We start from the raw sequence: 11,190 nt of genomic DNA on the forward strand, positions 1-11,190 counted from the left end.
TGAGTTTTTGTTTTCTGTTATGTTCAGTTCCCCCCATCTGTCTTGTTTGGTGGAATGTTGGAATGGGAGGTAGCTTACAAGAAATGCATTATAGATCTGGGTTTCTTCGCTACAGGCGAACAGTGCAGGCAGGGGGCTCTGGTTGTGTGCCTTGTTTTACCAGTTTTGGGCCTTGGAGCACGAGGGTTGCTAACTCCTGCATTGTGGGGCACGCAGTTCACGGGTTCCGTGCTGCATGGTGCGGTGAGAATTGCCAGCGTAAGGATAGATTCAGCTTCCTCCACGACTGTCCAGTTCACTGGAAAGGGGCAGGTCACTGAAAGCATCATGGTTCGAAAATAGCTAGTCCAATGTGGGGCAGATGCCGGCACGAGCCAATTTTGTCTCCAGTGCGAAGGTGGTGCACTGCCATCCCATTTTCAATCGGAGGCCGCTTTCTGGTTTCGGCACCTGGCATGCGCCCAGGTGACCTGTCTGTCTGTTGCGGGAGTACGGAGGGTGCGGTGAGACTCCGGTGGGCTCTACGATACCCTGATAAACTGCTTCTAGAGTTTTCGTTTGGCTACGGCTGGGGTTTTAGACACATTTATCTGCTTCATGGGGCGGTACAGGATCTCAGTTGATGTGTGATGTGATGTTGCTTAGTGGTAAGGGTTGCATCTGCGGTTCAACTTGCTTTCGAGTGAATTGAGACATTTTATTTGATGGTCAACACATTAAGAGTGACAGACCCACCATTTAAGAATTAAGCATGCTCAATACGCTATGCAACCAAGCTTAAATTAGGGCTTAATTTACCTTATACAACTAAACAAGCATTGTCTAAGCCAATGGTAGTGCCAGGCCTGCCCAGGACCCTCCATTAGGAAGTATAATGTTACACTTACTCTGGAAATTACAAACGCAAAGAGAGGCGCTGCAAAATGCTGCACTGCATTGGGCACGAGGGCTGTTATGAGGAACATCTGCTGGCACCATATAGAGACAGGTACCAGCTACTCTGGGTGGGCATCCCTCTGCAACCATGGGCAGGTTTCAGGTCGCTTCAGTAAGACAGATTCACCCGCGCTATAGCCAGGGCAGCAGACGGGTGGTGGGAGTTGTCATCTAACTAGTGTGCTACGGTGCATGGAAAGTGGGGTAAACACTGCGTTAGAGCCAAATGGCGACAGGGGATTATTGACCTTGGCATTACCTTTATTCAGGAAAAGTGCAGGTAGTAGCACAGAATGTTCCACACTGGTTCCCACAGACTTGCCTGCCCCATGAGTTATCCTTCTATGGGCTAGAACCTGAGATTGGAAGGGGCATCTTCTGTTCCGGTGTCCCAGATATGTTGATAGTCAACGCTGGGGTTGATGTACCATGAAGGGCATGATTACTACTTGGGTTTCCCTAAGTTTTGGGGCCAACTAGGTTGGAGCATTAATTCTACAGTCCTTAGGAAGCATCCAGCATTCCTTCAATCCAAGTAAGGGCAGTTGGCGATAGATAAGTAACAGCGAGTGGGTAACAGATACCGGCTGTTCAGCGACATCGTGCCCTGGGGGCATGCGCGCTTCACAAATATAGAGCTGCAACCAGAAGGTTGCCAAGTGGCAAAAACCAGTAAACAGGTTTAATATGTGTGTCTCTGGCCTTACAGCTGTGTGAAGCCATTATCATTTAGAGGTACGCCCAGGGGAAAATTGGGTGCTTCTTAAGGTTCTCATGACCGATGCAATTTGTGGTATCTCCCAGCGGGTCCACTGAAAGTGTACTGCAGCTAACATGAGCCTGGGAATATGGGATTCTGACACTTTTACGAGTTTAAGCATCCAGGGTCTGAGATGGTTAGCAGGTATTGGCTATCTGTGATCCAACGGCAGTTAAGCAAGCGAGGTGCACTGCGGAAGTTGTCACGATATGAAAGGGTGAGGTGTCGCCAAGTGTACCCCAGAACCAAGGGTAGGTGACCTGTTACTGCGGTTAAGCTCAAAAGCCCCGCACGGTCAGCTAGATTAGCCATGCTTGGTGTGGACACGGTCAACCAACATAGTGTGCTGCCGTCCCAATAAATGGGGTAATAAGGAGTCGAGCACAATGGGCTACTATTGCAGACAGCGCGCATTGTTCTAATCAGACTTATCCTCCAAGCAGGTATTTCTAGGGGGTTTCACCACAGAGGGAGCTGAGCAGGCAAAACTTCATGAGAGATGCAGGGTAAGTGCTGGAGGGCAGCCTTGCTCATTGTCAAATACTTCTAGTTATGAACATTCTTGTGCGTTGTGAATTCGAAGCTACGGGACTGTTCAAATGTTCAGGACAACTCTTCTTGCCATAATAGCCAAGGTAGGCAGGCGGGAGATGGGAGCGGTCACCCAGCAAGTTGGCTGCAGTCCCATAGGTGTTGGACACAGGTGTTCAGGTACACTTCATGCTAGAAGGACGGCAGCTATGTAAGAGCAGCAAATAGATGGGGCAGTATGAGCCAGGGTGTCTGAAACCGTCCCGCCCAGAGTGGCGCGGGCGGAGTCATGTGACGCAGTGGAACTTTCCCGAAGAGGGTGAATAGTGCTCTGCACAACTTCACAGGCCAAAAGGGCCCTTTGTTTAATCAGACTCTAGCTGATGGGGTACACCTATCACCAGTAGGGATGAACTTGTTCTTGTTAGACTTACAAGAGGCGTTAGCACAAAGGGGTTGCAGTTAAAGACCAGAGTGGTTTGGTGGGGGGCCCTGGCGGCGACGGTGGCCACCTCCAGGGCTGTGGCGGAGTTACAGGGCGATCTGGAAGCAAATGGGTACAGAAGGGTACCTCAGCACGGCGCATAGGGGTGCCAGAGCCTAACCCCAGGAGCATCATGGGAGGTTCCTGGAAGCTGTGTCGGTGCCCCGTTAGTCCTTTGGGCGGTTGTGGGCCTGAGCAACCGGGGGCTTGCCTAGCTACGCTCTGCCCTGAAAGGGGCGTGAGTTTAAGGGACCAATGGTCATGTGATCCGGGAAGGGGATCACCAGAAGGTGCAGTACAAAGGTGGTTCGCCACGGTGCTGCTTGGCTCATCAGGCGGGCAGGTGGCCAGAATGCTGCCTGCCCTTGGATCGCCGGTAAGCTAACCCACCGAATTACATAACGTTGTATGTAATAAACCTGCAGCAGTTTTTCCCAAGTCTAAACTTGTGTGGTGTGTATTTATTTGCGGGCATATTATGCTAAGGGGAGGGGGGGGGGAGCTTTGCCATGATGGTGCTATGCAGCTGCCCGAGGCCACCGCAGGGGGCCCCTCAGGAGGGCAGCCCTCTAGTGGCATCGGGCTTCCCCCCCCCCTTCTTGGGGGGTTGGCCCGGGGAGGAGTCCCCTCCAGGGTCGCGGGCGTGCCGCGTCATGTCCGGTGCACCAGCCAGGGTGAGGGGTACATAAGTCCCCCTCACCATGTTTTCTGCCTCTTGCGGCACCGGACACGCCATGGACGCCAGGGAGCTGGACATGCTGTCTCCCACCCTACCGCTTACCCGGCGTGTTGGCAAAAGGAGACATGGCAAGAACTTTGAAATGTTGTACTTTTTCGTTGCAGGTGGAGTTACAGGGCGATCTGGAAGCAAATGGGTACAGAAGGGTACCACTGCGCGGCACATAGGGGTGCCAGAGCCTAACCCCAAGAGCCTCATGGGAGGTTCCTGGAAGCTGTCTCGGTGCCCTGTTAGTCCTTCGGGCGGTTGTGGGCCTGAGCAACCGGGGGCTTGCCTAGCTACGCTCCGCCCTGAAAGGGGCGTGAGTTTAAGGGACCAATGGTCATGTGATCTGGGAAGGGAATCACCAGAAGGTGCAGTACAAAGGTGGTTCGCCACGGTGCTGCTTGGCTCATCAGGCGGGCAGGTGGCCAGAATGCTGTCTGTCCTTGGATCGCCCGTAAGCTAACCCACCAGATTACATAACGTTGTATGTAATAAACCTGCAGCAGTTTTTCCCAAGTCTAAACTTGTGTGGTGTGTATTTATTTGCGGGCATATTATGCTAAGGGGGGGAGCTTTGCCATGATGGTGCTAAGTTGTCATCACCACTGTAGGAGAGTAGGGTCTGCTTTCTATGTTCACCCTCACTTTTTGCTTTTGCTTTACTGGTTTTCGACTTAGATGTGGCTGTGGGCCTGCTAATCAGACCCACAGCCCTGCTGTTCTCTCTCAAAATTAATACTATGTACTTTAGGTGCATAACCCATTTGAATAGGATAACCTTATTGGCCCCTGTATAGTGTACCCTAGGTAACCAGGGCATAGGTGTACCCTAGGCCTACCAGGGGCTGCAGCATGTATTATGCCACCCCTGGCCTTCCATTATGACACAACTGGCTGATTACTCAGCTGGGGCAAGATAGTGTAAGCACCCCATGCTTAGGTGTAGTATTCCTATACCTACCTTATATATAGACACATGTGTACCTATCAGCCACTCCTATGGCAGGCCTTAACAATCCTGGAGGCAGAGTGCTTGGTAACATGTGAGATAGTCCTCTAGCATGAGCTGAGCCTGTCTGCAGCTTTCGGAACCATGTCCTTATAGCTGTTATATGATATAGCCTACCATATACTCTTAAAGTGCCTTATAATCTTAAACGGTTATGGTAACTATGGTTTGGCTTTATCAAAACATGAAGTGTAAGGTGTCTAACACTTTGGAATAATACCCCCATCCCATTTCTGGTGATGAGGATATTATCCCTCCCTTCAAGAGGGAGAAGACATGTTGAAACCTACTTACCCGGTTAAAGTTAACCAGAGCCCCAGCATCACAAAATGGATGCTGCTGCCACGACACAAGTCTGACCTCCTGCTGCTGGGAGTGATCCCGGCACAGGAGGCTTGGACAATAGGTTTCCTGCCTTGGGAGGTGCGAGCACCACCCCTGTTAAGCCTTAGAGTATTGGGGCAGGGAGGGATGAAAGAAACGAGACACTGCCTGGGGCACAGAAGGTGTCCCATGCATAGTCCAGTTCAAACCGGTGCTGGGGCACTCCAGCCCCAGTCCTGGCGCGAAACTGGACAAAGGGAAGGGGGTGTAACCACCCCCCTCCCAGGTCCCACCCATAAGGCGTGACCTAGCAGGCAACCCAGCCCCCCCAGATTAGTATAAGTGTGGTAGCTGGGCCCCAGGAGATTAGATTATCCTAATCGACGACGAGAGACGTGGGACCGGCTACCTGGGAAAAGTGGCGAGTATCTTCCAGCGCAGCTTCTGAGGCACCCTCGAAGTTGTGCACTGGGGATTGAGAAGCCCCAACCCCAAGCACCATCTGCACCGAAGATCAGCCCCCCACACTCCACGAGTCCTGCGTGGGGCCCTTCTGCATTTTCCTGCTTGCTGCGTCTGTCCGGTTGCTTGCCCGTTGGCTAGCGGCCTTTGCGACGACACACCTTTGAATCTTCACTGCTGGTTTGGCTCCTCCAGACTGGCTCCTGCTCCTCTGCAAAAGAGAAGCACCCCAGACCTTCCTGGTCTGCACCAGAAGCAAGTCCTCCATTCTTCGTGGGTTCCGCTTGCCAAGGCTTGGTGAGTCCTAGTTCGACTTCGACGCCGCCGACAGCAAGAGCCTTCGTGGGACAGCTCGCCTCCTGGTCCTGGTCGTCCTCGACGTCTCCTGGTACCCGTGGCTGCTGCGACAAGCTTCACCTCTTCACCTGCATCTTCACGACATCGCCTGGTTCCTTCCTGGTTCCACGTGGTCACTGGCTAGTGACCCAGACTCTGTCCCTTCTGCTTGCAGGTATCCTTCCTTCTTGATCCCGGCCTTGGGATCCACCGGACACTCTTCACTGACTGCCTGTCAGCAACTTTCCTTCAGGCATCCATAGAAGTCCACGACGAAACCCGACGCAAGTTCACACCTATGCACCCGCAGCCCGTGGGCTAGGTAACTTGGGTACTTCGTTGCTCACAAGGGTATTGACTATCCTAGGGTCTAGTTTCTGAGTCTCGACTTTCTAGTTACTCCAGAAGTGTCCTAAAACTGCTTATTTCTAACTGCTAGTGATTCTATCGACTTTTACGCATTACGCGTGAGTGTTTCCACTCTGCACCTGAATCCCGTGGGCCTCCCACTTCCTAACTGTTGGTAGGGTAGTGTAGCCCCAGCGATTCCCTAGGCCTAGGCCTATTTTATTTCCGTGACAGTGGTCCTTATACCACTTCTTTAGTATATGGTTTGCGTGGCCCCTAGGGCCTAACTGTATTACTTACCTGTGTGACTTAATGTATGCTTGAATAAGACTGTGTTGTACTTACCTCGAATCTCATAAAGAGTGCTGAGGGTTTGACTAGAATAAATACACTTTATTTTATATATATATCTGTTGTGGTGTCCTTTCATTTGGTATTCAAGGGATTACAAATGGTATAACAGCTGGCTTCACATGCCATTCAGAGTTTAGCCTAAGACTGCTCTTGTCCATGCTACCACTAGGATAGCTGGTCTATAAGGTTGACTTTACAACCAATCACCATAAGGGTTGTTTGGGACTGATATAAGGTGTACACTAGAACTAGTGACATCATACATCAGGCCAACTTCTCACAACCACAGCCTTCGAATGCGCCTACGTGCCGGCAGTTGGCACTTTAAACTGGGCCTAGGAACCCGTGAGTGCACACCGAGGTGTTCTGTGCGCTCTATGCTGCCAAGTTGCAAGCGAGTAACATCGCTTTCTTCTGATGTACTGGAGGCCGGCAGTGCTTTCCAGCTATTTACCTCAATAGCAAACCAAAAGAAAAAGAGCGGACAAAGCCAGTCTGTTTTGCCTGTCCCCGTCGCTGGGCTGTTGTTCGTCAGCGAAGGAGCGGGCCAAGCTGGGTGAAAGTTGGAGAACCCTGGGCAGGATTCAAGCCTGATGCTGAGATTCGGATTGTAGGGTTTAAGTTGTGGCTGGGTTGGTTCTTCAGAACTGGAAATGTTTGTGCCGCGTGTTTTGTTGCTGTGACAGATGGCGGGCAAGCAACCCACAGAGAGAAGCGGAAGTGTAGGACTGTGTCCAGTGTTTACTAAGAGGCTGAAATGTCCCTGCGAGCGAGTTTGTGGGTAATAAGATTGAACACTGTTCAGACTTGGCCAGCGAGACGGTGCGAACATATCAGTGGGATATCGAGAGAGGTAGATGAAGAGAGGATGAAAAGACAAACCGACACGGACACTGAGATAAGAGAGACTAGCACGGGAAGAAAGACACTGTTTGGCACAGAGAGATCATAAAGAGACAGCATTGGGGGAAAAGATGGATGAGCAGAGTGACATCAAGCTGTCGCCATTACGCACACAGCAGCGTGTTAATTTTTGCATCTCGCTTTTACTTTAAGTGAACACGCTGCTGCCTCGGCGGAAAAGCACCCAGAGTGTGCCGGGATCTCCCTGTCCTCCACCTCACCCCCTGCGCCTCTGAGCTTCGTGCCTGCCCGGAGTAAACATGATCCGTCCCTCCACGCCTCAAAAGATATGAAATATCGTCACGACAGCCGGCAAGCAGACAATCCAGTCCGGATGGGCCGGACGAAAAGGAGACTGGGCGGAAACAAATAGGCCTCATTTCCAATCGGAGGCCAGGGTTTTACATAAAGGATGACGCCAGCCAATGGGGTTGATGGGATGGGCTTCAAGCCCCCTTCTGAAATCTCCTTGATCACAAGAGGTCTCGCAGAGCAAGCAGCGCTTTGCGCTGCAACGCCAGACAAGACTTAAAAAACTAGATTTTGCAGCGAGATCTTTCTTTTAGAGTTACACATACTTAAATGTTCACGGTCCACAATCGCGTATGCAAGTGCTCCTGGAATGTTGTGACTATGGCAGCTTCTCAGAAATATTTAAATTTGTTGAGAATCCCAACAAATGCGAATCTACCACAAATGTAAGTGTAATTGTAACCATGCTTCTTGTTAATGAGATTTGTTTGCTCTTGTGTTTTATTCTGTACAGCTAAGAATAGCGTGGTTAGTTTCAGTTTTCAAGTTTGGTAAAGAGAATCTCACTCGTACCAGGATTAACTAACCACACTGGCTACTTAACAGAAATGATTAAATATGCTTTGAATTTATGAAGCACCTTATCATGAGCGAATACATCATCTACAAGTTTGAGAGTATTGCTTGTCAATGCTTAAAGGCAGTACGAATATACTGAATGCTGCCAGAAATGATGGTAAAGCCAAAACAATTGCAAACCAATCATGTGGCCTTGTTGTAAGCAATCGAGTGTTCTTTAGGGGTCTTATGCTCAGAATGGTGTCTCTTTGGTTCTTATTTTCTCAGTTTTAGTTAGTTGCCTTCTTTTCTTAGATTCAAGGGGAGGTTTAATGTAATATTCTGGATGTCATTGTTCACCCACCAGACTTTTTCTTATTGAACCTGGGAATTGTCATCTCATGATGTAGTTCTCCTAAACGCCTGCAAGAGCTGATATTGGAGGACTGACAATTGAAGGGCTCCTACCCTATTGAGATCTGTGGTCAAGTATCAGTGACTTTCAACAACAAACAGCTAGTGAAGTTGTCACGAGGGTGTTGGAGGCATATAAATCTCTCTCTAGTTTTTTTTTATGTTAAGTATGCTCTTTCTTCCGAGCCCTCTACTTTTGGAGCTTTTCAGCAGCTTATAGGCTTATATAGATAAATAAATAAAATCAAGTAAGTGTAAGCAGTATAATAGCTCCAATATATGGTGAGGGAAAACTTTAAATGCAATGTTCCTGGGCAGCCTCGGCTGATAGCTAGCTAATATTGGTCATGCACCTGCTTTCTTCAGGCCAGAGGCTTTCAGACCACATTCTCTGATTTTCATTTGGCATCCTAAGGGAGACTGTCATCAGTATCTCTGGCAATCTGAGCTAATGAGGTTAATCAAGTAGCCAAACACACTTTTACCCATTCAGGACCCGTTTATTCATTTCCACGCAGTTGCGTTTACTAGGCTACCTTGGAAGCATGCCCCCCTAATTTGCTACACTAGGTTGGCTATGTTAAACAACACTGACTTTTTTGCAGTGCGTGATCGATGACCTCTTAAAATCTCAAGGTGTTTGTCATCAAGGTAAATACTAGAATGCCCCCAAAAATATGAATTGAAGAAACTTTATCAAATCCGTGAGTGTCACAGGACAAAAAAAAGTAATGCTGTCTAAGATTTGTGGAAGGAGGCATTGCACATTTTTCAAGGATCCAAAATAAAGCTATTCCAACACGGAGAGGTTTCTGCCATCCTTTTGTGTATGTCTTAGATTGGGGAATCCCTGAAAAATATTGGGCAGTAGACTGGAGCGACCACAAAATGTTAAACTGCGGACATTTTCTGCTAAAAAAGATGGTACATTCCCAAAGGTGAAATGGTGTGCTATGTAAATGCTCCAGAAGAACACATGGGCATGTTATGGAAGCCAGCGATAAGACTGCAGAAGCTAGGTTGCTGTACCAAACGTACATGCATACCAAAAGAGGTGTGCAGCCACATTCTGGATAGCTCAAAGGTAGGCAAGAGATTTATTAGGAAGACCACTATTTAGAGCGTTTCCGAAGACAGTTTTTGATCTAATTGGGCAGTGATAGTTTTGGCATTACTGGAGGCTGGCTGACTAGACAAGATTTTTCTCAGAATATTATGATAAAAAAAATAGGTGGGTAAAACTGTCCGAAGAAGGTAGAAAGAAAGCTGATTATTATAAGACAAAACAAGTTTTTGAAAGAAGAGTCCAGGCAAGGATAATATCCTAATTCTCCAAGCCTCACGCAATCATGCCAAAGGTCTGAATCTTCCACTGCATCAACAACCCATCGTGTTAGATTTATGCCTCCTCCAATTCCAGGCTCTAAACACATAGCCATTGAATGGTGACCAGACAATGCTAGGTCCCCATTCTTTTGATAGATTATATGGGTGTCCTCAGCACACATGCCCGATTGCACGATAGAAGATATGAGACAAAGCAAGAGGTTCAACAAAGATATTAAAGGAGTGGGTGGGTACGAGTAATGCGGAACTCTTTGAAACTCCAAAGGTTAACTGCTTAGGATACATTTTTATACAAAGAAAGGGGTGCAATACTGCCTGACCCTGTTGGTTATGACAGAATGAAATTAATTTAGGGCAGTATCTTTCAGCACCACCAGTGCCCTTCAGGTGTTCACAAAAGTGATGGTAGTAGTCACCGCAGATCTTCAGAGATTAGGGATACCAGTTTTACCCTACTTCACTGACTGGCTGTTGAAGGTGGGCTTGCCACAGCCAGACAGAAAACATTGTGACATATTTGGTGTTCTCAACCAAAAATCCGAAGTCACACTGAACACTGCAGTTCAGGGCCCCTCCCTCATAACGAGTCCAGGAAATTCGGGCTGTGATCCCTATGTTTGTCTCACTCCGGATCTCATCCTGGTTTCAGAGGAGATTGCATGAGATCTGCAGTGCTGGCTGCTAGACTGCAACCTCACCAGCTGTTGACCCCTTTTTTTCCTCACCCAGAGCTGACAGTAGTGATGGATGTATCCCTGCTGAGCTGGAGAAGTCATCTGGGAGAGATGGATATCAGAGAGCTGGTCTCTGGCAGAAACTCAGTGCCACATCTATCTGTTGGAGCTACGTGCCATCAACTTTTCGTTGAAGACCTTCCTGCTGTCCCTCAAGGGAAGGCCTTGCAAGTTTTCACACACACCACCACCAGCAAGTTGTACTGCAACACACTGGGTGGAGTGGGGTCTTAAGTTGTGTGTCACGAGGCGCTGTGCCTCTGGACCTGGCTGGAGTGTCAGGGCACTTTCCTGATTAAAGATCCTGCCAGGTGGTTCACAAACACCAAAATGGGTGAGCTCAGCTGCTGACACCTGGCAGATAACAAATTGCAGTTGCATCCAGAGGTGGCATAGGACTTCATCTGCAGTGGGAGAACTCAGGTGACTGGATATTTTTGCCACTACCAAGAATGCAGTATTAAGACTTCTGCGCATTGAAGTTTTCAACACTGCTCTCTTTAAGAGACGCATTCAGGCTAAAGTGAAGCACAGGACTCCTGTACACCTTTCTACCTTCCTTTCCTCCCAGAGTTCGTTCTGACAAAGATCAGGCATGGCCAGGCCTTAGTCATTCAAGTGGCTCAAGATTGGGCCAGGAGAGTGTGGTACCCAGAACTTCTGGTTATAAGCATTTGTCCTCCAATCGGGCTACCACTGCAAGAGGATCTTATG

Source organism: Triturus cristatus, chromosome 4_2 (assembly GCF_964204655.1).
Source record: "Triturus cristatus chromosome 4_2, aTriCri1.1, whole genome shotgun sequence".
Taxonomy (NCBI): domain Eukaryota; kingdom Metazoa; phylum Chordata; class Amphibia; order Caudata; family Salamandridae; genus Triturus; species Triturus cristatus.